This window comes from Lepidochelys kempii, chromosome 22 (assembly GCF_965140265.1).
Source record: "Lepidochelys kempii isolate rLepKem1 chromosome 22, rLepKem1.hap2, whole genome shotgun sequence".
Taxonomy (NCBI): Eukaryota; Metazoa; Chordata; order Testudines; family Cheloniidae; genus Lepidochelys; species Lepidochelys kempii.
Window position 1 is genome coordinate 7401860 of NC_133277.1, and position 27596 is coordinate 7429455.

Here is a 27596-nt window from a genome sequence, read left to right on the forward strand (position 1 = left end):
AATCCTCTCTTTGATGCTAATCTAAGTAAAAAGGCTTGACAATTTCCTGGAGGTGTGGAAGACAGAGAATCCTCTCCTCCAGGATACAGAGGAAACAGTCTCAAGACATTATTGACTGTTTGAAACCTACACACCTCTGATTTCACAGGGGAATAAGATGGTCCAGTGACCCCAACTCCTCACTCTGCAGACATGTGGAAAGAGTCCTTGCACAGAGAGGCTCTGTGTGCATCTTCTGCTTCCATCTTTTGCAAGGGAACCATACGACTTCTGCTGCATACACAGCCCTCTGCAGTGGCAGAGGAGGATAGAATTGGTCTCCAAATGAGACCTAGTTTCTGAGGCAGCTTTAATTATGTATTTAGTTGTTAAAGGGGAAAACAAGCTATCATTTCAGTTACTTAAGGCCCTAAACATGCACTCCTTTCACGAACACAACTCCCAATTAAAGTAGGGACCCCATTTTCTTCTGTGTTTATAGGCTTTACACAGTTCAGAAGCAGCTGGATGCATAAATAAAGTGCTCCTCCATGTTTAAATATCAGAGACTGAATTATACCTGGTTGGTTGACAGGGGTAAGTCTCTCCTCCCTTCTAGCCATATTACCTCCCTCTCACACTCACAAATCTGTACAAGTGGATCTCATGCCCAGGAGGAGTTTTATAAGCTCATGGATGCAGGGGGCTGCCTATGTGGAATAGGTTACTGATCTGGAGCCTTAAAATATACATAAATAGTGGCTATCAGAACCTCCTGGTGAATCTCTCTCATTACTTACTCACTCCACTCTTAAATATGAGCCATATTTCCACCTCACATTATCTTGTTCCTGCCATTTCACTCTTCATATTGCAAACAACTTCAGACAGAGAAAAGTGTTACTCCTTCTGGAGCACAGAATCAACTGACTAACATTAACAGATGCAGTCACATGGCTAATCTATTTCAATAACCGTAAATTATGAGAAAAACTTTAACAATTTATGAAGTCTGAGTCAAATTATGAAGACAACTTGGATTTAAAATGAAATTTCACGCCACTGCGAAGGGAGAAATTAAGCATAAACAAAACACTTGTTAAGTGAAGGTTTTAGAGTAGCAGCCATGTTAGTCTGTATCCACAAAAAGAAAAGGAGTACTTGTGGCACCTTAGAGGCTAACAAATTTATTTGAGCATAAGCTTTCGTGAGCTACAGCTCACTTCATCAGATGCATTCAGTGGAAAATACAGTGGGGAGATTTATATACACAGACAACGTGAAACAATGGGTGTTACCATACGTCATCCGATGAAGTGAGCTGCAGCTCACAAAAGCTTATGCTCAAATAAATTGGTTAGTCTCTAAGGTGCCACAAGTACTCCTTTTCTTTTTGTTAAGTGAAAGAAATCATATACCAGTCTCATATCTATAGAGGTCTGGAGAGAGACAGCTCCAGAGGCTTAGTTTATGTTTATAGCTTTACTGAAGAACAGGAGAGGCAGACTAGAGTTTATCTGCGGAAGAACCACCAAAAATGAAGAGCTTGGGAGTGGATGGAGTAAGGGAGAACTATTCCTGATGCTACTTTGCAGCCAGGAGGCAGAAAAGTAGTAGAGATTCCCCCCAACAGCAACCTGGAGTGGAGTTGGGGTATATGTGTGGCGGAATGGAACTGGAAAAGTTTAATAACTTCCAGCCATAGGACAATATAAGATAAGACCAACTCTGAGAACAGAGCAGGGACAGCACCCTGAAAGAAACACAGGCATGCTGCCCCTTCCCCACGACTGGTGGTATGGGTGATGGACTTCTCACCCCTCATCTCTCAGAAAATTCAATTGTCCCACACACGCAACATGCTACACTACAGTGTTTTTTCAAGTTCAAAGAATAAACCACTTATATTAACTGTAAACATTTAAAATACTATTTTCAAAGAAGTTTAATAGGTTGATGCAACAGCAATTTCAAACTTTCCCTGACATTGTCTTTACTCTTATGGTTTGAGTGAGCCAGTCACACACTACTCTGTTGAAGTGTGACAAGAGTGCCTCAGAATGCCAGAACAAGGAGAATTTTCTGAATTGCCAATTGATGGGTAGTCTGATGATAAATGTTAGGGCACTGGGTTTTCACACAAGTTCAGTTTAATGGATTTTAAATCGAGTTAGAAGTAGGGTAGACCTTGATATTAAATCATTTAAGGTGGCCTCTCTCATTTTTACTGTTTCAAGACTGAAGAAATCAAGCAGTTACTTCCAAAGGAGAAAACAAAGTTAAAACCTCTGAATCAACAAATCACATTTACCAGTTCATGTCCTCTAAAGTACTTATTTTTCAACATCTGAGTTGTACGTAAAACTTGTGTGCCTGACAAACATATTTGAAACATATTTTCAAACATATTTGAAAGTACAAACTGTACAATGTATACTATGAACAAACAATAGGTCCAACTTCAGCATTCTCTATCTTATCCTGCTGGTCCTGTCTCATTACCAATACTTTTGTTTCTCACTTGCCTCCTGCTTTTTAATTTTTCTTTATACCTTAAGAATATCATCTTTGTGACACGAGATTTATAGTGTGAAATTGGTTCTCTCTTTAAAGGTGACACCATGGGCCAACTTCACCAGTTGTGCCTCCTTACAGCAAAAGTGGATTTAGCCCTATAACTTCAAAAATACACAAAAAATATTCAAGATGTTAGCTTTAGCTGACAGAGGCCTCCCATTTACACTGGACCAAGAACACTATTTGCTGAATTTCCTTTAAAACACTGTTCTAAGCCAGCTCAGTAGCCCTTTTTGAGCCTCAGTGTGGACAAACCTATGGTATTTAAAAAAAAAAAAGAAGTAGGGGAGGGCAGTCCAACACTGCAAGGTCTCCTTGCATACAATTACTTCAATATGAAATATTCAGTCTGCTGTAATGGAATCTATGGAATGCAAACCTGTCACTTTTAGAGGTAATGAGTGAATACATCAGGGCACTGAGCCATCAAGATACAAATTCAATGTTTTAACAGCCCCATCTCTGTCAGTACCGCATACTTAAAATCACAAGTGTCCAGCAGAATTACAGTTAAGTTATTGCCATAAATGCCAGTTACATTAAAACCTGAAACACGTGTTGAGCTGCAGTATTTCCACGCATATTGAAGAACTTACATCAAACAGACAACATGCAACAAACAATGGCTGAACGCAAGTTAAAGACATCAAACTACAAGTTTGGGGATAGTGTTGATTATCACAGCTTTCATAATCAGTCTGACGAGGCTACACCAGTTGCTCCACAGATGCTATATTTCTTTTACGACAGAGCTTGGAACTGTTATAATCAAGGATATTAGGTCTAAAAATTGATCTACCTTGAGAGTTGTCATGAAAGTAGTCCTTACTTTGTGAAGGCCACTGAAAATTTATTTCTGCAATAAACTACCATCTCTTGGCTTAAATAGTGATCTTTCACAAATCACCTTGCTGAAAGTTTTACATAGAGACACCATATACAGCACTTAGTTTACAAGAATCAATAGGGCTCAGCACCAAAAATATTAAATTTTTGGGGTGGGGGTAGGCACAATGTAACTCACAAAGCAGTACCTTTAAATTGTACTTGAAGCAATATCTATACCATTGTTATCTGAACGGTAAGAAACTCAATCCTTAGTTTGACTATTGAACATATCAGTGTCTCTACACACAGATCTGCTGTTACACTCTGTATCCACACCAGCACTACACTTAACCCTTTTCAGCAGCAATGCCTTCTGGAGCTGCATCTCAGAGTTCCCAACACCACAGCAAACTGCGGTGCCTCACGGATGACTACACAGGCCTCAGAGACTTTTGCAACTGCTCAGGGAAACTGCACACAGAGGGGTTAGTTTCTCAAAACAACAAAAATGATTAGGGGGCAACAAAAATGATTAGGGGACTGGAACACATGAGTTATGAGGAGAGGCTGAGGGAGCTGGGATTGTTTAGCTTGCAGAAGAGAAGAATGAGGGGGGATTTGATAGCTGCTTTCAACTACCTGAAAGGGGGTTCCAAAGAGGATGGCTCTAGACTGTTCTCAATGGTAGCAGATGACAGAACGAGGAGTAATGGTCTCAAGTTGCAGTGGGGGAGGTTTAGATTGGATATTAGGAAAAACTTTTTCACTAAGAGGGTGGTGAAACACTGGAATGCGTTACCTAGGGAGGTGGTAGAATCTCCTTCCTTAGAGGTTTTTAAGGTCAGGCTTGACAAAGCCCTGGCTGGGATGATTTAACTGGGAATTGGTGCTGCTTTGAGCAGGGGGTTGGACTAGATGACCTTCTGGGGTCCCTTCCAACCCTGATATTCTATGATTCTATGATTCAACTCCTATAACCTGTCCTGGAAAAATCCCAAGATTCCTCGGGGGTAGGGGGCTCTCAATTTCTCCAAGGTCCCAAAATCTATTATATAATTTCCTAGCATAGCTAATGTGGGCCTGGTGTGAGGAATGCCCTGCAAGAAGAGAGTCTCAGAGGAGTTCCATGACTAACTGCATCATTTCCTCATGAATGAAGGGAACACTCAAGCAGCAGTTATGGGTCAGGCCCACAAACACAGAGTGATTACACTAGATCAGTGGGTCTCAAACTTATTTGATCAGGCTCCCCTTCTTTGTGTCTGTAGTCATTTATGCCCCCCCGCCAAGTAGATATATCGCCAACCAACTCTGAAGTTAGAGGGGATCGCAGCGACTGCTGGCTGGGCACCCAGCTCTGAAGGCAGTGCCACGCCAGCAGCAGCACAGAAGGGAGGCAATATAAAAAGTGATATTTGTTAATAACAAAGATTATAATTGTTACTGTAACAACACACACCACCACCACCACTTTTCACAGCAGACTTATTGCCACCCTTACTTCTGCACAGCTGCTGCCACCCCAGGGCAGACAGATGGAGCCCCACAGCCTCCAGGTGAGGGATTGGGAAGGAGGGGGATGGGAAGGAGAGCTTGGGTCACCTGCTGCTGAAGGATTTGTGGGGGGGAAAGGGGGGGTGAGAAGAGGACAGCCTGAGCCCAGTCTGTCTCCCAATGAGGGATTTGGGAGATGGGGAGAAGGAGAGCCTGAACCCTGGCGGTGAGGCTCTGGCTGTCCCCTTGGGTGGTGAAAATATTACTTGAGACAGAATTATTTGAAGTGCAAGTAACAAATGAGTAGTTTTAAACACAGCTTTATTGGAAGTAGAGAGAGTAGACCAGATGCCAGCTTGTGACAACAGACTAAATCTGAAACTGAAAAGACAGTACACGGTGCATCCGGCATTACAAAACAAGGCCAAGAAAGCAATTCTTGCAATAAGACTAACATTAGCTCCCAAATGTGAATTTTTGTATGGACTATTGTAGTATACCCCCAACTAACTAGTCAGGTTTGCATATGTAACCTTAAATGCATTCTCCCAAAAAGAAAGCTCGGGGCTACTCTTCTCTGTAACATCTTGGAGGTAGCGGAAGTGCATCACTTCAGCGTGCTGTTTCTCATTCCTTCTTCTCTGCACTGGCATGCACAGGCTATGGTTGAAACACAAGTCTGCTGTTTAAAGTACCACAGCACTCTATTCTGGAGCGCATCGTTACATGGAGGTGAGGGAGCAGGTACAAGCAGTGCACATGAGGCAGAGGCAGCAGGATGGCTTGAGGGTTTGTGTGTAAGCACCTCAAAATCCCTGAAACTTGTGTCTTTGGAATTCACCGTCCTCCCTTTAAATCTGTGAGAACGAACATATTCGGCCACAGTCCAGCAGTCAAACTACTTGCCATCCTCTCTCTGCAACCTGAAGTATCCTTCTCAGCTGGAGCTTGGAAAAAGCAGAGGTATGACAATGCCTGAAATTCAGGCAATCTGCCCTCTTTGGAATCGTTCTCCTGGCATGACGACTGTGAAGCATGTCCAGTTAGGACATGGTCTTCTTGATTCAAGCCTGGGATGAGCAGCATTAAGAGGGCCTGTAGGAAAAGCCAAAAGTCTATATCAGTGTCCACAGCAACATACCACCAAATCCTTTCTGGAAAGGGAAAAACAGACACTTATCTCCACTTTTACATTCCAATACATAATTTCACCAAGAGACATGGGCAGCACTACCATAAGCTACTGCCTTCCCTTTATGTTTCCCAAAGACTATCAAGGCATTGGAATTAGATCCTTAAAAACAATATTTATCTTTTTTTTAAAAGGGGGGAGCTGCTCGAGAATGTCACCTGTACAGAAAATCAAATATTGGTAATTTCTACACATTTCAGACTGTCTGACAACATGTTGCAGATTCCAGCGTATGAAAGGCCCCAGGTGTTTCAGGCAACAAGAGGAAAGCTAATGAGCTATACCAAAGAGTCATTCTGGCATATGAAGACATTTGCTGGATGCTCGGAAAGGCAGTGTCACCTGTAAAAGATAGTGGGGGTAGAGGAAAAGCAGGTCATCTCTGTAGGCCTCAAGAACAATGTGGAATATTGCATAAAAGGGAAAGTTTCTGATCTTGTGCCAAAAGGGTGGATACTGATTAACTCCAAAAACAGATTAAGGTAGAGTGTCTGTAGTATCTGCCTCACGAAAATAATTTTGCCTATACTGCATGCATGCAGTGCCTGCAAAAGTGCACTCTCTCTCATTGCTCTGAATGCACTTCACACTGCTATATTTTCTTATAGCATATGATCCAAACCAATCAGATAACTTCAGGGAACTCTAGTTTGAAAATAACTTGCATTGTCCTAGTGCTACTCTGGAACGTGAAAATGCATACATGGAGTAATCTCCACTTGTTTGCTTACCTGTGTAAGTGGGATGTCATATTGGGGTTAAAAATGCCACCTGCAACTCCTGTATTCTGGGAATGCCTCTGCTTGTGTTAAAGTATGGGTTCGCAACTAGGGTGGGAGTATCACAACCACCCACCCTTTCTTTATGGCTAGATGAGAGAGGGTGTATCACAAAACTGTTCCTGTGGTAAGATGGGGTACCACTGGAAAAGGCTGAGCGCCATTGTTTTAAAGCCACAAAACCCTCCTAGTTAAGCCTCAGTGCACTGTGTGTGCAGTTCACTTTTGAAATTTTTCCGATTACCCATTTTGCCTGCCAGTATGTGCCATGCCAACAGGCAGTCATAACCAATGGTAGAGTGGACATTCTTTCCTCGCTCAGCAACTGTGCCCCAGGAACCTTGCCAGAGATATCAAGGGGTAGAGAGACTGGGTGCGGGTCGGTGGGAAGGAGGTGGCCAGAGTCCAACCAGGAGATTAGATTGCAACCGGGATGGAACCTGAGGAGGCCACAGAGATGGATGGAAAATTGTGCGCCCAAATGAAGCTGTATCTGCCAACGGCTGCCTCCACAAAACCTCACAATGTCTCCACCCGAAGCCAAGTAAAGGAGTATAATAAATAAAAGGAACTTACCAGGCGGTCCATTAAGTATACCAGCCTTGTACTGGGGCAGAATCTCATAATTCAATTCATTTCATGGGGAAATGGACAAAACATTGGCAACACTCCTGGATTTACCGTTCTTTGTCTTCTTATAGGCCACCTTCATCCCCTTGATATGGCTTTCATTCTGGTCTGGGAAATTTCCAGGTTGGCATGATGACTTGAAATCTCATTGTAAGCCTTGTGATTTCTGTTAAAGGAATTCTGCACTGCTGGTGCCTTGGCCCAGAAGACAGCCAAAATTAAGATGCCCACAGCTCACACGCTAGGAGCACTGTGGGTAGCTAGCTGCCAACATTATAGTTTTATAGCAGATAGATAACTAATTTACAGATGAAGCATGAAGCAGTTTGCTGATCAGTTGCAAAAAGAAGTTGGTTGCTGTGGAATCAGTCTTCAGCTGGAATGCATGTGGCCGTTCAGGGAAATTTAAACAAGTAGCTGGTTTTTGGCCTTGCTGACCCCTGAGCAATGAAGATTAGCTACCTAGCCAAAGAGGTCACTCCTGCAGTGCAAAGGGTTATGGAAGACCAATTTGACTTGTGTGTTTTAACATGACATTAGCCTCCATCCACACGGACAGTAACACAATAAAGCTGACATGAATGGTCTTGGTCATGGTCAGCCCTAGCAAGAACTCCACTGTTCGTGGAACCTACTGGAACCTAGACACAACTGAGTGACTTGGATTGGATGCAGGTTGCACTAGAATCATACTAGAGGGAACACATGATGTTAAATGCAATTATAGCTTCCAGTCTACAGAAAGGTCTAAGTATCAAAGCTGATCACATTTTAGGCATGCAAACCTTGTCACTGCTCCTTTCATTAAAATCAGTTTAAAGCGCTTCAATTTCAAACTGTTGCAATTACAGCCAAACGCTGCTGCCAAATCCGCATGGTTCAAACTTTGTTCTGAGGACGACTAGTTATCTCCATTCGCAAGGAAAAACTGCTAGGATGAAGGGGAGAAGAGTCAGGAATATTCAAAAAGACAGTCTCATTTTGTATTAGACCCCTGTCAGAAATCTTGGTGGCACTAGTGGTACTTTAATTCCATCCTCCAAAATAAGGAAGACTATAATCCCCATTATTTCAAAAACATAGTAAAATTTCTGGCTCTTTCAAAGACCAGTAATTAGATATAAAGTAAATATTACATCACATGCAACTGCAAGAATTTTGGCAAAATTAAGAAAGAATCCATGTGCCCAGTAAAACCACAGAACTACAAGTAGTCTGGAAAATTCTAGAAGCCAGAAAGGAAATTTTTCCACTGTAGTCAAGTTCATTTATTCAAATCTGAAAATAAGATGTTTACACGATCAATTAGCTCAAGAAAATCTTTGCAGTGTTTCTTTGCAGCAATGTGTGTGCACTCATATTTTAAAAAACAAATACATTTCCTGATATATAAAATATTACACCCAAACCACAACCACCTACTCCGCTGCAAACATTCTCCAGAGTTTAGCTCATTAGTACCCAGTTAGAGAATAATTCATTGCAAAAAAGCCACATTATTTAAAACACTAAGGCTGCACAGTTAGTTGGAAAATTAAAAATTTAACATTCTTACCAAAAAGCCATATGTATAGTAGTATTCTCAATTCCCATTTGAGAAATATGCAGATTAACAGACCTATTTATTTTCAACATGCACAATATATATGCCCTACAACACACAGAATACTCACGTTGGCCAGTTTAATATTCATGTAAAGAATATTTTCAAGTATGTTTGCATAACTGGGATTTAGTTACCTAAATTTAAGCACCCAAGATCAAACCTGTTGACTTTAACATTACGCTGATCTATTTATGTACACAGTATTTTTAAAAGAAAAAATAGTTACATTTGTCCATTTTTGCTTCTTTATGATGTATAAAGGTGTGAAAGAAAATTGACTTTAACATTACAATGTCCCTGTTTATGCTACAAGTCTACTGAGATTATGGCACGACAAGAGTGAAACCTGAGCAACTGAGGGTTTGTCTAGACCAGAACTTTTTAAACTCAAATAAACTGATAGCCAGTTAATTCGAATTAGCTAACGCATTTGTAAATGCCAGTGTGGACACCCAAAAATGTTTGTCCAGAATACTCATTTACAAACATATTTGCCATTTAGGGTTTGCTATAAATTAACTCTGGATTAAAATATTCTCATCTGGGAACAGACTGAGGGAAAGGACCTGTGTCATACTGTTTTGGGTTTTTTGTTATTGTTAGGTGTTTATTAACATCTATTTTGATTGTTTCTTGGGAGAAAGGCACTTTGATATCTCCACCCCTTCAGCTGCTTATTGAGAAAGCCGTTTTAGGGCAAGTCTACACTACAAAATTAAGTCAACCTAAGTTACATCAATATACAGCCACCACAGTAATTAAATCGCTTTTGCATGTCCACACTATGTTCTTTGTGTGGGCAGTGCGCGTCTGCAACAGTAGCGCTTGCACCATTTAACTGTCAGTGTGGGGCATTGTGGGACAGCTTCTGAAAGGCAGCAACAACAGATGTAAGCACGCAGGGTCTGCACTGACATTGTGTTGACCTAACTACACTGATGTAAGCACTACACTTTTTGCGGAGGTGGAGTTATGAAGTCGGTGTAATGGGCAAGTTACATAGGTGGGAGCAACATTTTAGCGTAGATCTGGTTCCCAAACTTTAACAACCTGTGAACCCCTTTCACTAAAATGCCAAGTCTCTCAAATTCCCTCCTGAAAATGAATATTTCCAGGAATTTTCTCCTTTACCTGAGTATAAATTATAAAAGCAGTGATCTTGGAAATATAAAATTTGTTTTTAATGACATGCTTATTTACACACTATTATTATTATTAATCATTACAGTATTTTTATTACATTATGAAAACGGCAACACTCTTCCTAGAGCTAACTTTCATAGCTTGTATCACTTTGAATAAGCCTGTTGTTGTAAGACAAGGCTCCTATGTTTCATCAAGGAGTATCCAATGTGAAACAGCATGAAGGTATTTAAGAAGCCAACTCAAAGAGTTCCTCCTACACAAGCATTCAGGTCTTGAGCAGTCCGGGAAACACCACACGTTACAACAAAGTTTAAACTTGTTCTTCATAATAATTTTAAAAACAATACTAGCTGCCTATTAAATTTTAAAAACAGCAAAAAAAAAATATCCACCTATCTTTCCATTTCTTATAAGGAGTCTTGAAGTTTAAATCTCCTCAGTGTGATAGATATGCTTGTTTTGATCTGCTTAGCTCTTGGAAGCCCAGAGGCTCCAGGCTGCCTGGGATCCCTAGGGACAGATCTGTCCACCATTAGGGAATTTCCCCCCCCCCACCCCCCAAGAACTCCTGGGACATTTGGGAACCTCAGTTTGGGAACCACTGATGTAGATGCTTACAGTTAGGTCGACGTAAGCTCTAGTGCAGACCAGGCCTTAGACGTCCCTGGTTTTGCTGGAAGTCCAGACTTGATATTCTAAAGTTTTTGTTTTTTAAACAATTAATTCTTTATACATCACAAAGCAACAATCCCCTTCATCTCCCTCTCCTCCACCCGTGGCGCCTTCCCCCCCACCCCCCCCAAAAAACCCCCAAAAAGACAGACAGACTTCTCTTCTATGCAAGGTCACTTCTAATAACACTTCAGTGATCCATGTTAGGCTTTGAAGTTCACTCACTGAGATTAAACAGGTGGTGGTGAGTTTTGCACCTTGTTCATGTTATTACATGGCTTAAACAGCAGAACCAGACTGGAAGGTACAAACATCTGGGCAATATCTTTTGATTAGTCCATCAAATTCTATCAGAACTCTCTATTATTTACCACATTTTCAGGCACAGGTGAGTTCTATGGGAATTTTGGCGGGAACTATCATCCAGTCTTAAGATACAGATATTTTTTGTAAAATATGCATTTTTTCATAACAATTGAATATCCAGTATCTGCCTTGGTTTTATAAGACATACAATATTGCTTTGATTTCTACTTCCTTTACAAACTTATTTCCAATACTTTAACACTGCAGGTTTTTTCTTTAACTGTGAGTTAATATAGCTTAGCAAGTGTTATTTTTACCTTTACACTAATTAGTCAATCACAGTCATTTCCATGTTTTCCATTTAATTATGGTGTAATATTTAGAATGTGGAAAAGAAAGAGGGCCATCATTTTCCTCAATCCATTTCAAATATTTAAGTACAGAGGCTCGAATTGTGGACTTGTCACACCTTGGTGCACCAAAATGAGCTCCTAATACATTTTCTCTAATGAGGGTTTAAACAGATTAACTGTTCTCACTAATCTTTTGACAAATGCAAGAAAAAAGCACCTGTCTTTTCATCAACTTGAATATGTTGTCTACTACCATAACCTAAATTATATGCAAGAAAATCCCCCAAGAAATTCCCATCCTTCCGATGTCACTGTTTTTGTAAATCATGTGCTTTTTTTAATCTTACCACAACTTTCTTGAAATTCTGGCAGAAGTATTTGAGATCAGCGCTTTCAGAGAGTAGAATCTTATCAAGCGCAACTTGAAAGATAACCTTTAGATTTAACTAGGGCTGGCGATTAATCGCAGTTAACTCACGCGATTAACTAAAAAAAGTAATTGCAATTAAAAAATTAATCTTGATTAATCACACTATTAAACAATAGAATACCAACTGAAATTTATTAAATATTTTGGATGTTTTCTACTTTTTCAAATATATCTATTTCAGTTACAACAAAATACAAAGTGCACAGTGCTCACTTTATATTATTTTTTATTACAAATATTTGCACTGTACAAATGATAAAAGAAATAGTATTTTTCAATTCACCTCATACAAGTACTCCAGTGCAACCTCTTTATCATGAAACTTACAAATGTAGAATTATGTACAAAAAAACCCCGTATTCAAAAATAAAACGTAAAAGTTCAGAATCTAAAAGTCCAATCAGTCCTATTTCTTGTTCAGCCAATCGCTCAGACAAACAAGTTAGTTTACATTTGCAGAAGATAGTGCTGCCTGCTTCTTGTTTACAATGTCACCTGAAAGTGAGAGCAGACGTTTGCATGGCACTGTTGTAGCTAGTATCACAAGATATTGATATGCCAGATGCACTAAAGATTCATAAGTTCCTTCATGATTCAACCACCATTCCAGGAGACATGCATCAATGCTGATGACTGGTTCTGCTTGATAACCATCCAAAGCAGTGTAGACTGACGCATGTTCATTATCATCATCATCATAAGTCAGATGCCACCAGCAGAAGGTTAATTTTTTTTGTGTGTGTGGTGGTTTGGATTCTCTAGTTTTCACATCAGAGTGCTGCTCTTTTAAGTTTTCTGAAAGCATGCTCCACACCTCATCCTTCTCAGATTCTGGAAGGCACTTCTGCTTCTTAAATCTTGGGTTGAGTGCTGTAGCTATCTTTAGAAATTTCATGTTTTTTTAAACGCACAATCAATTTTTTTAATTACTTGACAGCCCTAGATTTAACCCGTTGCCTTTCAGAAGTTGTATTTCCAAAACAAAGAATGGATCCTGGGATATGGCCTGTAAGTTGTCTTGTGACCAGCAGGTCTTTCATGTGCAGCCTCACTCGATCCACTGTCAACAAGTGTTGGGAGCTTTACAATCTTTTTCATTAAGACCATATCTAGACTAGAAAAATAGGTTGTTTAAAAATGTTTGAATATGTTTTCTTAGCGTCCCCCATATTTGACCACAAACAAGTAAGAACACTTATAAACGTGCTAAATCCTGTTGACACTACTGCTTAAGAATGTTTCCTTGTCTAAAGGTAGCCAAAGAAAATTTACTGTACTAAAAAGGGGAAGAGTAAAATTGTATTTGACAGCTGTCTGTGTAATGCAAGTAAACAAGTAAACAAACCAAATAAATATTTTCCTCTTTAATCCTTCAATTATAATAATGTGGCAATATTTATTTCCAAACACTGGGGTGCTTCAGTGCTACAACTTCTCAGACATTGAAGTTTGAGAACTCAGCTGAGATGGTGTGGTCAAGTGGTCTGTATGTCTGACAGCAGAATACCGAAAGCCATCTTTTAGGCAGAACTGAAGACTGCAACTTGTTTTAGGGGCAGATCAGGGAAACGTACAAATACACTCTCAAGGTCAATCTGCAGTGTTGTAATGTTGACCTCAACACCTGGGAGCTCTTAGCCCATGACAACAGTCAATGGCAGCATCTCTACTATCTCAGACTGAAAGACTGAGAGCTCGCAGATTGCTGCAACCAAGGAGAGAGGGCATAAAGATAAAAGCAACACACACTCATCTACAATGGTCTTCACCTCTGGCACTTGTGGATGGGGCTGCAGGTCCAAAGCTGGTCTTTGGTCCCATCTCAGGACTCAGAATAAGTGACTGTAGCTCACCCATCAAACTCAATGGGAGACTCCATCACAGTACTCTCACTTACGCTGTTTAGAATAGCAGGCAAGTAATTTTTTAAGCAGTGTAATTTTTAAGATGATGTCCCATTAACAATATCTGAACAGTAACTGATTACAGGTCTTGTTTTAGAATGAATTTTATTTTCACGTGGTAAAATAATCAGCATTTGAAAAATTGTTATGTGGGGGAACCACTTGACATCCCATGAAATAACTAGCAAAGCTTCAGGGCTCTGCAATTTCTGCATAACGACAACAGTAATCTGCAAAGTGTAGTTGCTGACCTACCAGAATTAAAAACAGAATTGTTTCACTTGGTCTGAAAGTGCTTAAAGAGACACTACCAGCTTAAACATGTAAACAAATTTACTTGTGTTACTATCAAATAAAAACAATACACAATTTAGTCTTTGTTATTTATGAATCTGTGAAGCCCATTTCACGTTTGGGCTTAGGTTTGATAAAAAGCTTGACGTTTATAACATTTATGTTTGGACCAAATTAAGTTGATTATTGTGCTCTTAAAAGGCACCACATGTAAGACCAGTGTGCAAAATGAACCTGCAGATTTTCTTCTAGATGTAGAACTTATATCCTATATAAGCGTGTCAATTATCTGAACACAAAGAATAGTAATAGTCATACCTAGATCACTGGCATAAACATGATTACAAGCTTATGCTCAAATAAATTTGTTAGTCTCTAAGGTGCCACAAGCACTCCTTTTCTTTTTGCGAACACTAGAGTTGTTAGGATCAAAGTTTGACCTTTGTGACCTCCCACCGCCTCCATACACTACACCTTTATAACAAATACTTAACTGTTCCCAGCCCACCATCAGAAGCAGTACATGAAGATGATACTGAAAATGACAAATAACAATATGCAAAGAGAAGGGAGAGAAAAATAAAAGGAAACCAAAATACAATTTTTAACTTGTACGGTTCTACAAGCCACTGTGAGAAATGATATAAACCTCTGATATCTGGCACATGGCAGTGACCACTGAGTGAAGCAATAAAAAAAGCTTTGAAAGAGCTAATTGAAGGAAGTGATTTTCTATCGATTTTCTGCAGTTGCATACAGCTTTTCAATCAATGTCAATTTTAGAAGCTCTGCAAGTATAACTACTATACAAATTCAAATTTATGACAATAATATTCACTCTTACGAACCTAGTCTGGGTAAACTCCACCCCAATTTAAAAAGCTATTTGTGGACGTGCTGTGTAAAGGAAATCTAAAGCAAAGTGGGATGCTTAACATGCTTATTTGCATGCCAAAACACAATTATAGTGCAGCTCACTATTTATGCAAACACTAGTGTTTCAACTCTGGGAAGAAAAGAAAAACTTGAACATGCTTGTGTATGCATCTTTAAGTTTAAAAAGATGTCTATTTACAGAACAAAACTTCTGTCCCACTTAAGAAAACAAATAATATGAAGCTACGAAATTCAGCAGAATCTCAATTATTCAAACCAAACCAACCTGAACCCCCTATCTGAAAAGTCACATCCCCTGGGGTTTCAAACAAGGTAATATAAGATTCAAACTTCAGTTTTAGGAGAGAAAAGCCGAGGTTACACTTTGAAAATCAATTCCTTCTTCACTTCCTCTGAGAGAACAGAGCCTGGCTACTTGGGTTGGTTCCCTAAAGTTCCTGGGACAGTAGAACTTCACTACCTGAAGAATTCTCCCTCATTCCTGCTCTGAGACTTTACTCCTGTCACCCGAAACTCTGATAAAATTATGGGATAGATTCTACACTAATATACAATTGTAACTTCATACATGACAGCAATGATTATGACAGGTAGGACAGTTTTGACAGTTTGCTGGTTTTATGTGTTCTATGTCTAAAGTTTACTTGCAAACAGATTTCCTTTTATAACAATTGATATCCTTCCTTCTCTAACTTCCGTAACAAGTTATTGGGAAAGCGTTACACTCTTTTTGATAAAATACAGTGTGAACCTCCATGATTGGGTTTCTTAATGAGCTATGAAGCAAAATGTAGCCCTCCACTTCACACCCCAATAATCCAAGTCATATTAATGCCAAAGCTAAAGAGAAAACTGCAGTAACAAGAAACTACATGTAATATATTTGTGCTGGGGCTGCGGGAGAGATCAAGACACACATGCAAAAACTTAAACAAGACAACAAACAGGAATCATCAGTCCAATAGATAGAACAGGCAGCATGGACTGTCATCAACTCCTCAAAGTACCAGACCTATACTGTATAAACAAGTATACAGACACTTTTTCAAAAGAAAGTGGATTTAAAGAGTCCTGAACAAATTTAAGCAAGGAAGGAATACAGCTCTGTCTCAGCACAGTTAACATTAAGGGCTTGTCTACACTGGCAATGCTCTTTCCCAGCATTCTAAAAAAACCACCTCCACAAGAGGCGTGGCTCCCAGCGCTGGTGCATTGTACAGCGCTGAAACTTGCTGCACTCGGGGCGGGGGGGGGGGGGGGGCACAGCAGGGGAGGGCCCAGGGGCTAGCCTCCCCGGCTGGGAGCTCAGGGGCCACGCAGGACGGGACAGACGTGGTCCGCGGGCCACAGTTTGCCCACCTCTGGCCTAGGAAGAACTCTGTCCTTAGCCCTGGAAACTGAAGAGTGCTCTGTTTATCCACAGAACAGGCAAAGGATGAGCAAAAGCAATGCAAGTGTCCCACATTTTTCCCCTTGTACAATTGAGTCTGCAAGGACTCCCTCTATGGGTATGAGCACAGTCTCCTCATGGCTATTCAGTCATTGGCCTAACACTGCCACTAAACTTGCCAATTAGTGTGTTTTTATTGTGACACGGGTTCCCTGTACATTAGAAGTTGGACTCTGTATCACTGCAGGGACCCTAGTTTTCTTCTAAATCTTTGTAAAGTGCTATGCAGAGTCTAAAACTATGTAAATATAATAACTAAGGCTTCGTGTTTGTCATAGAGGTCACGGATTCCGCAACTTTCCGTGACCACTGTGACTTCTGGAGCAGCCCATGCAGATGGTCCAGGAGCCCCCTCACCAGCTTGGGCAGCCCCTGCACCAGTCGCACCTGCCACTGCTGGGGAAGTCTCAACCCTCCCCCCCCCGCCCCCGGCAGCAGGAGTTTGGGTGGGTGGGGGGCCCTCAGGGTTGGGGTGTGGTGCTTACCTGGGGGGGGCTCCCCAGAAAGGCCACAGGAACTCCCCTCCTTCAGTTCCTAGCTCCACATGCTGCCTCCTCCCATAGGCACCACCCCCGCAGCTCCTATTGGCCACGGTTCCCAGCCAATGGGAGCTACAGAACCTGGGCTTGGAGCGGAGGCAGCAAGTGGAGCTAGGAGCTGGAGGGCACTGCTTTCCAGGAGCTAGGTAGGGAGTCTGCACCAACCCTGGCAACCCCCCTCCCTCCCAATGCGCCCCGCCGGGCCACACCCCCAGCACCCATAGTCCCCCCCGTTTTAAAAACCCCCGAGTTTTAATCAGGTGTATATAGTAAAAGTTATGGACAGGTCACGGGCCATGAATTTTTGTTTACTGCCTGTGACCTGTCCATGACTTTCACTAAAAATACCTGTGACTAAAACGTAGCCTTAATAACAACCACACTTAAGTCATCAGATGTTAACAACTTTATGTCATTACTAACATGGGCTGGACTCAAACCAGCAAATGAGGGGGGTGGGGGGAGAGCCTGTACAGAGTCCATTACCATTCCTGAGCGCTCCAGTACCCTGAGGTACATTACTTCTAAATGCTATCAAACATGTTTCCCAAAAGACTTGCTCCTGGCAAAAATCCCAGTCATTTTAAGCCATCTTCCTGTAAAGCTATTTTTATATATAAAATCCAGGTATATAATATGCTAGATCAGCGATTCTCAAACTTCATTGCACCGTGACCGTCTTCTGACAACAAAAATTACTACACGATCCCAGGCAGGGAGGACCAAAGCCCGAGCCTGCCCAAGCCCTGCTGTCCTGGGTGGGGGTGGAGGTGGGAGGGGACAAAGCTGAAGTCCAATGGCTTCTGCCCTGGACAGGAGGCATGTAACCTTAGCCTTGGGCAGTGGGGCTCGGGCTTGGGCTTCAGCCCCAGGCAGTGGGGCTTGGGCCGGAGACCCAGCAAGTCTAACACCAGCCTTGGCGACCCCATTAAAATGGGATCGCCACCCACTTTGGAGTCCCGAACCACAGTTTGAGAACCCCTGTGCTAGATAATCTGCCATCTACTTCATAAGTGCCCTCTTCAGCCACCTTTAGCAGCCTGAAAGTCTTCCTCAATATCCACAAACTTTCCACTAAAACTGCTCTTAATACAAATGAACAGGAGTCACACTTTTGCATGCAAGACATTGTACTCAGTAATTACATTGTCAATACAGATATGCTATCAGAGAATAAACATCCATTTAGTAAGATGTTTGTGCTTTAAAGAACCTGCCTTTATTCATTCCTCTCAAATAAAATGAATGAAACAGTCTTCAGTTAAAATACCTATTCCATTATTCACAGTTCATCTACAGAATTTGATTTCTTCCAACTTCAAATTTAAATAAAACTCATGATTTAGCTTAAGCAGACTTTTCTTTCTAATACATGTTACAAACAGCCTGTCTGTAAACACAATATGTAGTTTAAGAGGCTTCCTTAGTAACTTGATTAGATGGAAGCTAGAAGAAGGAATGTTGCTAACGCTTTAGAATTCTTTTTTCTCTCTTCTATAGTGGTATTAGTTAAAGCCATTTTTATTTTACTACATTTTTATATATCCCACCCATCGTTTTTCAGTGGTCCACTTTTATGCCCATTTGACATGGCACACTAAGCATTTGTTTTCTTCCTGAGAGTTCATTGTATCAATTTTAACTACTAAACAAGTTAAAGACAGTGGACTCTGCTGGAGTTTAGTCAGGAGCAAGGCCCAGATTTTTAAAGGTATTTAGGCACAGCTGTGCTCGGCATCACAACCTGTCAATGGTTTAGAAGCCTGTTTCAAAAGGTTTCAGACACTTAGGCGTCTAAATTCCATCAATCAGGTTTTGTGATACTGAACACAGAAAACCCTAAATACCTTTAAAAATCTCTCCCTAAGTGCACAGAGGTTGCATTTTCATATTTATTCCAAAGTATATTAAAACAAACCAATTCCCTTTTAACTATTTCATTATTTCCAAATATAATTGTTGAAATACTTCTGATGTCACTACATATTAGTAAGGCATACCAACCACACGCTTTCTTCCTTGCAATTTTACATGATCCTTATAACAAAACATTTTCAGAGACATACGTGTTTTTTAAGGTGGTGTCCCTTTAAAAGACAAATTCCACAACTTATGTCATAATATTTAAAGTAATGTAGATCGTAAAAGCACTGTTCAACTACATAATTTCATTTAAAAATGTGTGTGCTCTAAGCATGAAAGTATTCAGAGTTTCTAAAGTCTGGCTCTCTGCACAGGCTGAATAATTTGGGATAACTTTCTTGCAATGGATAAGACAGAAGTATGTCAACAGAAATTCACTTCATGGCCATGTTCAGAAAGTGTTAAGCAGCTTTTTGATAACTACTAGCTTGGATTCCCATCAGTTTACTGGCAATTTCTTCCACACCTGACCTTTTAAAGTTGTGACATGTGCGGGTGTTGTAAAGCAATTAGCTACTTGTGCAAGGGAAATGTTTTTGCTTTACTACAAGTCCAGATACTTGGATGAGGGGTGCCACGTAAGTATTTAGAACAAATACATTATGCACTCTTTAGTATAACAGGAAAGCGAACAAAAATAATCTGAATGTACTGCCACTAATGAATACTAGAAACCATTTTTCAGAAAAAGGTTTGCTACACACCTGATAGGTTTCAAAAACAGCCTACAAACCACAATGCTTTTAAAAGAAACGAAGGAAAGAGCTATATAGACAGGCTAAAAAGAGAAGATCTGGCACAGACAGACATTCACAAAATGATGCTTATTTTAGGTCATCCAAGTTCATGGATTATAATTAAGGCTCACAAATGGAATCCATCACCATTACTTAAAAAGCTGATTCTTCATCATCAGAGACTTGCAAGCATCCCTTAGATTTCAGTAGTTCTCTCATCGAATCCATTCTTAAAAACACACCATTTCACTTTATGGCCTAGAACTCTCAGCTTCCTTTTTTGCACCCCAAAACGAAATTCTTTGGTTTACACAGAATACCTTTACACTACTATTTTCCTATAATTTCAACTGTTTTCTATTTTTTCATTTTATAGTTTTATAGAGTTAAGAGGTTTGATTTTTTTATTTCCTAGCAGACTTCTCAACACCTAGGTTGTATAGTACTGAATGAACATATACTGAAACGCTCAAGTGGATTGGTACAGAACTGATGTGATTTACCAGGAACATACAGCAAAGAAGGTGCTACTGGACTGCACAATGTCAAAAATATCCGGGGGGGAGGGTGGCACGGTCCCAAAGCCCTCCTTTTCATCAACTACACAGTTTATTAAAAGAACAGACATGGCTGTAATGTCTATTATTACTCCTGTAATACAGACATCATACAGCAAAGACTCCTCATGAGTAGAAAGATACCAAAGAGAAAAACCTCCTTAACTAAAATAGTCACCAGATTTATCATACTGGATCAGATACTCTATCCCTGGCAATACCTGAAGCTGCAGAAAACGGCAAACATTCTAACAATGGATTTGGCTACTTGTGCAATGTTATACAAGGTAGAAAGGGAGTCAAATTTCTTTCTGACCCATCTAGCAAATATCCAACATCTGACTGGACCCTCATTTTAGCACACATTTTACTATCAATACCACAAAATTGCCCTCCTTAAAACCAGCCAGAGCATGTGATTCAACCTCCTGCAGCAACAAATGATGCATGGAGTTCGTTTCACTAATTCTTTCATTTACATCTTATGTGACAACAATAAAGAGAAGTATGAATCGGTTGTTCCCCCAGTGCATCTGTAAATCTCAGACAGGGGACATTTCCCTCCCCCTGTAAACTGAATCTCTGTGCGTGTCAGGTTCAGGAAGCAAATTAGGGAAATCACCGACATGCAAAAGAAACAACAATTCTCTCTAGCGTAAAGGGGATCCTCTGTGCATTTCCCACTTGGGGAGAACAGCACGGGAGTGGAACTCCCTCTAGTAAGGGATTACCTACATACACTTTTTCCACCAATTTAAATACTGGAATAGAAACAAAGATAGCTAAATCACTGTAACCCCCTACTATGGACAGTTATATCACTACAGAAGTGTTTATATCAAAACAAGTTATACCAATACGAACACCTGCACTGATATAATTGGATCACTCACTTAACTATGCTGCTTTCTAAGCAGATATAGCTAAATTGGTGCAAAACCTGTGGGTGGGCCCACTCTAAGAGATCATCTCTGTGTGCCTGGTTCTGTGGTGTGGGTGGGACTCACACCCCTATGCAAAGAGGAAGTGTGTCATCACCCACCGCCCCCCTCCGACAGACAGATTATCCTGTGAGTGTGCAAACCCTGCTAGGCCAGGAGCACCTGTGCTCAGTGCATCACTTTGCAGGGCTCCCCAGGAGGCCCTACAAGCATGCATGGCACATAAAAGACAACTAATGCCAAGCTGCTGCCCTGAACAGCTGCTAGCCCCTATGGCTGTGGAGAGCAACCCCCTGGGATGGGGGGTAGCAGTCACCCTTGGGAAAGGATGGAGAGAGATCACCACCAACCAAAGGGTGAGTGGGGCAGATAGATGCCAGGGGGAGGGCTGATGAAAACAGGAAGGCAGCATGGGGGGAGGAAATGGACACAGAGACCAGACCAGGCTTTGGAAGAGAGAAAATGGAGAGGCCTCAAAGGCTATGGGAAGGGGTAGATGTCAGGAGGGAGTGGGGGGAATGGGGAGGAGGAGCTGCTAAGCTTTGGGAGAGGGGAGTAAGGGGTACTTCTAGGGTATGTCCTGGAAGGGGGGGGGGCGCACACCTCCAGAGAGTTTGTGTTGGGGCAATAAATGCCAGGAAGGATGAGGAGGCAGCAAGGTTTTGGGACAGGGAAAATAGGACAGCCTCTAGGGTAGAGACAGGAGGCATCTAGTGGCCTCTAGGCCAACCCCAGGGGAGCAGGGGTGGTGGTTCTTGGGAAGGGGGGGGGCGGGAAGGCCCTCTGGAGGGGTTAGTGCCCAGGGAGGGCTCTTGGGGGAGCACAGGGGGTAAGAGTTGGAAGACCCCTCAGGGAGTTACTGCCTTGTGCAGCTGGGGGTGCTCACAGGGGTGCATGGGGGATTAAGAGCCTGGGGGAGCTCTCCAGAGTGTAGTTTCTGGGGTAGGGGGCTTTCAGGTGCTTAGTGCCCAAAGGAGGGGGGGCAAGAGTTTGGAGGGGCTCTCAGGGGGTTAGTGTTCATGGGAGCAGGGGGTGAATGGGGGGTAAGAACCTGGTGAGGTTCTCAGGTGGTTAGTGTCCAGGGGAGCAAGGAGAGCCCTCTTGAGGAGTTAGTGCCCAGGGAGGGCTCTTGGGGGGGCCTCTCGGGAGGTTAGTGCCCCAAGGAGCGGGCGGAGGGGCCTCTCAGGGTGCATGTAGGGGGCCTTTTGGGGAGTTAGTGCCCAGTGGAGGGGGAGCTCTTGGGGAGTACTGGGCGGGGGCTCGGGTAAGAGCACGGGGTTGCTTTCAGGGAATTAGTGCCCAGGGGAGCAGGAGGGGATTCTCAGGGGGGGGGTTAGTGCCCAGGGGAGTGGGAGGAGGTGGTTCTCGGGGGGGGGGGGGTTAGTGCCCAGGGGAGCGGGAGGAGGAGGGGGTTCTCGGGGGGAGTTAGTGCCCAGGGGAGCGGGAGGAGGAGGGGGTTCTCGGGGGGGGGGGGGGGGGTTAGTGCCCAGGGGAGCGGGAGGAGGAGGAGGAGAAGGGGGGGCTCTCGGGGGTCAGGGACCGGGGAAGCGGGAGGATGGAGGGCTCTAGGGGGGGTCCGGGGGGGGCGGGAGGAGGAGAAGGGGGGGCTCTCGGGGGGGTTAGGACCTGGGGAAGCAGGAGGATGGGGGGCTCTTGGAGGGTCCGGGGGGTTAGGGCCCAGGGAAGCAGGAGAAGGAGGGGCTCTCGGGGGGTCCAGGGGAGCGGGAGGACGAGGAGAAGGGGGGGCTCTCGGGGGGTCCAGGGGAGCGGGAGGACGAGGAGAAGGGGGGGCTCTCGGGGGGTCCAGGGGAGCGGGAGGACGAGGAGAAGGGGGGGCTCTCGGGGGGTCCAGGGGAGCGGGAGGACGAGGAGAAGGGGGGGCTCTCGGGGGGTCCAGGGGAGCGGGAGGACGAGGAGAAGGGGGGGCTCTCGGGGGGGGTTAGGGCCCAGGGGAGCGGGAGGTGGAGAAAGGGGGGGCTCTCGGAGGGGGGGGTTAGGGCCTGGGAAGCGGGAGGAGGAGGAGAAGGGGGGGCTCTCAGGGGGGGTTAGTGCCCAGGGAGCAGGAAAGAAGGGGGGGCTCTCGGGGGGTTAGTGCCCAGGGGAGCAGGAGAAGGAGAAAAAGGGGGGGCTCTCAGGGGGTCCAGGGAGGGGGTTAGGGACCGGGGAAGTGGGAGGATGGGGGGCTCTCGGGGGGTCCGGGGAGGGCAGGAGGAGGGGGGGGCTCTCGGGGGGGTGTTAGGGCCTGGGGAAGCAGGAGAAGGAGGGGCTCTTGGGGGATCCAGGGGAGCAGAAGGACGAGAAGGGGGGGCTCTCGGGGGGGGGTTTAGGGCCCGGGGGGCGGGAGGAGGAGGATGGGGGGCTCTCGGGGGGGGTTAGGGCCCGGGGAAGCGGGAGGTGGAGGATGGGGGGGACTCTCGGGGGGGGTTTAGGGCCCGGGGGGCGGGAGGAGGAGGATGGGGGGGCTCTCGGGGGGGGTTAGGGCCCGGGGAAGCGGGAGGAGGAGGGGGGGGCTCTCGGGGGGGGTTAGGGCCCGGGGAAGCGGGAGGAGGAGGAGGAGGGGGGGCTCTCGGGGGGGGTAAGGGCCAGGGGGGCGGGAGGAGGAGGGGGGGGCTCTCGGGGGGGGTTAGGGCCCGGGGAAGCGGGAGGAGGAGGGGGGGGCTTTCGGGGGGGGTTATGGCCCGGGGAAGCGGGAGGAGGAGGAGGGGGCTCTCGGGGGGGGTTAGGGCCCGGGGAAGCGGGAGGAGGAGGAGGAGGGGGGGCTCTCGGGGGGGGTTAGGGCCAGGGGGGCGGGAGGAGGAGGAGATGGGGACTCTCGGGGGGGGTTAGGGCCCGGGGGGCGGGAGGTGGAGGAGGGGGGACTCTCGGGGGGGGTTAGGGCCCGGGGGGCGGGAGGTGGAGGAGGGGGGACTCTCGGGGGGGTTAGGGCCCGGGGAAGCGGGAGGAGGAGGAGGAGGGGGGGGACTCTCGGGGGGGGGGTTAGGGCCCGGGGAAGCGGGAGGAGGAGGAGGGGGGTGTCGGGGGGGGTTAGGGCCCGGGGAAGCGGGAGGAGGAGGAGGGGGGGTCTCGGGGGGGGTTAGGGCCAGGGGGGCGGGAGGAGGAGGAGGGGGGGCTCTCGGGGGGGGTTAGGGCCAGGGGGGCGGGAGGAGGAGGAGGGGGGGCTCTCGGGGGGGGTTAGGGCCCGGGGGGCGGGAGGTGGAGGATGGGGGGGGCTCTCGGGGGGGGTTAGGGCCCAGGGAAGCGGGAGGAGGAGATGGGCACTCTCGGGGGGGGGTTAGGGCCCGAGGGGCGGGAGGAGGAGGAGGAGGGGGGGACTCTCGGGGGGGGGGTTAGGGCCAGGGGGGCGGGAGGTGGAGGATGGGGGGACTCTCGGGGGGGGTTAGGGCCCGAGGAGCGGGAGGTGGAGGAGGAGGGGGGGACTCTCGGGGGGGGTTAGGGCCCGGGGAAGCGGGAGGAGGAGATGGGGACTCTCGGGGGGGGGTTAGGGCCCGGGGAAGCGGGAGGAGGAGATGGGGACTCTCGGGGGGGGGTTAGGGCCCGAGGGGCGGGAGGAGGAGGGGGAGGGGGGGGCTCTCGGGGGGGTGGTTAGGGCCCGGGGGGCGGGAGGTGGAGGGGGGACTCTCGGGGGGGGTTAGGGCCCGGGGGGCGGGAGGAGGAGGGGGGGACTCTCGGGGGGGGTTAGGGCCCGGGGAAGCGGGAGGAGGAGGAGGGGGGGCTCTCGGGGGGGGTTAGGGCCCGGGGGGCGGGAGGAGGAGATGGGGACTCTCGGGGGGGGTTAGGGCCCGGGGGGCGGGAGGAGGAGATGGGGACTCTCGGGGGGGGTTAGGGCCCGGGGGGCGGGAGGAGGAGGAGGGGGGGGGCTCTCGGGGGGGGTTAGGGCCAGGGGGGCGGGAGGAGGAGATGGGGACTCTCGGGGGGGGGTTAGGGCCCGGGGAAGCGGGAGGAGGAGATGGGGACTCTCGGGGGGGGTTAGGGCCCGGGGGGCGGGTGGAGGAGGAAGGGGGGGTCTCGGGGGGGGTTAGGGCCAGGGGACGGGAGGAGGAGGAGGGGGGGGGACTCTCGGGGGGGGGTTAGGGCCCGAGGGGCGGGAGGAGGAGGGGGAGGGGGGGCTCTCGGGGGGGGGGGTTAGGGCCCGAGGGGCGGGAGGAGGAGGAGGAGGGGGGGACTCTCGGGGGGGGGTTAGGGCCCGGGGGGCGGGAGGAGGAGATGGGGACTCTCGGGGGGGGGTTAGGGCCCGGGGAAGCGGGAGGAGGAGGAGGGCACTCTCGGGGGGGGTTAGGGCCCGGGGGGCGGGAGGAGGGGGGACTCTCGGGGGGGGTTAGGGCCCGGGGGGCGGGAGGAGGAGATGGGGACTCTCGGGGGGTTAGGGCCCGGGGGGCGGGAGGAGGAGGGGGAGGGGGGGACTCTCGGGGGGGGTTAGGGCCCGAGGAAGCGGGAGGAGGAGATGGGGACTCTCGGGGGGGGGTTAGGGCCAGGGGGGCGGGAGGAGGAGATGGGGACTCTCGGGGGGGGGTTGGGGCCCGAGGAAGCGGGAGGAGGAGGAGGAGGGGGTCTCGGGGGGGGGTTAGGGCCCGAGGAAGCGGGAGGAGGAGGAGGAGGGGGGACTCTCGGGGGGGGGGGTTAGGGCCCGGGGGGCGGGAGGAGGAGATGGGGACTCTCGGGGGGGGGTTAGGGCCAGGGGGGCGGGAGGAGGAGGGGGGGCTCTCGGGGGGGGTTAGGGCCCGGGGAAGCGGGAGGAGGAGGAGGAGGGGGTCTCGGGGGGGGGGTTAGGGCCCGAGGAAGCGGGAGGAGGAGGAGGAGGGGGGACTCTCGGGGGGGGTTAGGGCCCGGGGGGCGGGAGGAGGAGATGGGGACTCTCGGGGGGGGTTAGGGCCCGGGGGGCGGGAGGAGGAGATGGGGACTCTCGGGGGGGGTTAGGGCCCGAGGGGCGGGAGGTGGAGGAGGAGGGGGGGACTCTCGGGGGGGGTTAGGGCCCGGGGGGCGGGAGGAGGAGATGGGGACTCTCGGGGGGGGGTTAGGGCCCGGGGGGCGGGAGGAGGAGATGGGGACTCTCGGGGGGGGGTTAGGGCCCGGGGGGCGGGAGGAGGAGATGGGGACTCTCGGGGGGGGTTAGGGCCCGGGGGGCGGGAGGAGGAGGGGGGGACTCTCGGGGGGGGTTAGGGCCCGGGGGGCGGGAGGAGGAGAAGGAGGGGACTCTCGGGGGGGGGTTAGGGCCCGGGGGGCGGGAGGAGGAGATAGGGACTCTCGGGGGGGGTTAGGGCCCGGGGGGCGGGAGGAGGAGATGGGGACTCTCGGGGGGGTTAGGGCCCGGGGGGCGGGAGGAGGAGGAGATGGGGACTCTCGGGGGGGTTAGGGCCCGGGGGGCGGGAGGAGGAGATGGGGACTCTCGGGGGGGGTTAGGGCCCGAGGGGCGGGAGGAGGAGGAGATGGGGACTCTCGGGGGGGGGTTAGGGCCCGGGGGGCGGGAGGAGGAGGGGGAGGGGGGGCTCTCGGGGGGGTGGTTAGGGCCCGGGGGGCGGGAGGAGGAGATGGGGACTCTCGGGGGGGGTTAGGGCCCGGGGGGCGGGAGGAGGAGGGGGAGGGGGGGCTCTCGGGGGGGTGGTTAGGGCCCGGGGAAGCGGGTCTCTGAGGACGGGGGCCCCGGAGTGGGGGAGGGGGAGGCAGCCCCCGGGCCCGGCTCTCGCGGTCTCCCCCCGGCCCGGCCCCGTTCCGTTACCTGCGGTGGCTGGGCCCGGCGCCCCGGGCCGCGCGGCAGACCGAGCCCCTAGCTGGGGCCGCGCCGGGGCCCCCGCTGGGCCATGGCGGCGGCGGGCGGGCGGGCGCGCGGGGGCCGCCGCTGCCTCCTCCCTGCTGGGGGCGGCGCCGGGCGGGGGGGGGGGGCGGCTCGCGCGGGCTCTCCGGGCGGGGGGGGGCGGGGGGCGCGCGGGGCCCGGGCGCTCGAGCTCCGCGCTCCAGCCGGGCCGGGCACTTTGTTTGTGTCCCACAATGCACCGCGGCCGCGGCCGGCCGGGCGGGCGGAGGAGGGGCCGCCTGCCCGGCGCAGGCGCAGGCGCAGTGCGAGGCTCGCGCGGCGCGTGCCCGGGCCCCAGCCTGTGGCCGGCGCCCAACGGTGCGCGCGCGGTCCCCGGGGCAGGGTCCTGCAGCCCGGGGCGCGCACGGCTCCAAGTTAGCGCGGAGCCGCCGCCCGGGGCCTGCACGCGCCCGGTGCTCGCATCAGGCTGCTGCGGGAGGACACAGTGCAGCCCGATGCACTCACGGCCTCCAGTGCTGGGGCGGGTACCGCAGCCCGAGGCATGCAGGGTCCCCCCGCCTAATCCATATGGTACAGTTCCCAATTTGAATCTTAAACTGTCATTTCCAGCTGC

General features: G+C 48.0%; 1 protein-coding gene across 7 annotated transcripts in view; it reads right to left on the reverse strand.

The window, feature by feature from the left end:
* ZBTB44 (zinc finger and BTB domain containing 44) overlaps positions 1–27218 on the reverse strand; it is a 154275-nt gene extending 127057 nt beyond the window's left edge. For 3 of the 7 annotated variants that reach the window (XR_012155952.1, XR_012155951.1, XM_073321185.1), the window contains exon 1: positions 26948–27217. The gene's annotated coding sequence lies outside the window, so the exon portion shown is untranslated. Of the gene's footprint in view, positions 1–134; positions 290–26947 lie in introns of all 7 variants that reach the window. The other 4 variants (XR_012155953.1, XM_073321187.1, XM_073321186.1 and 1 more) reach the window with 3 other exon arrangements.
* Between the last annotated feature and the right edge of the window lie 378 nt (positions 27219–27596).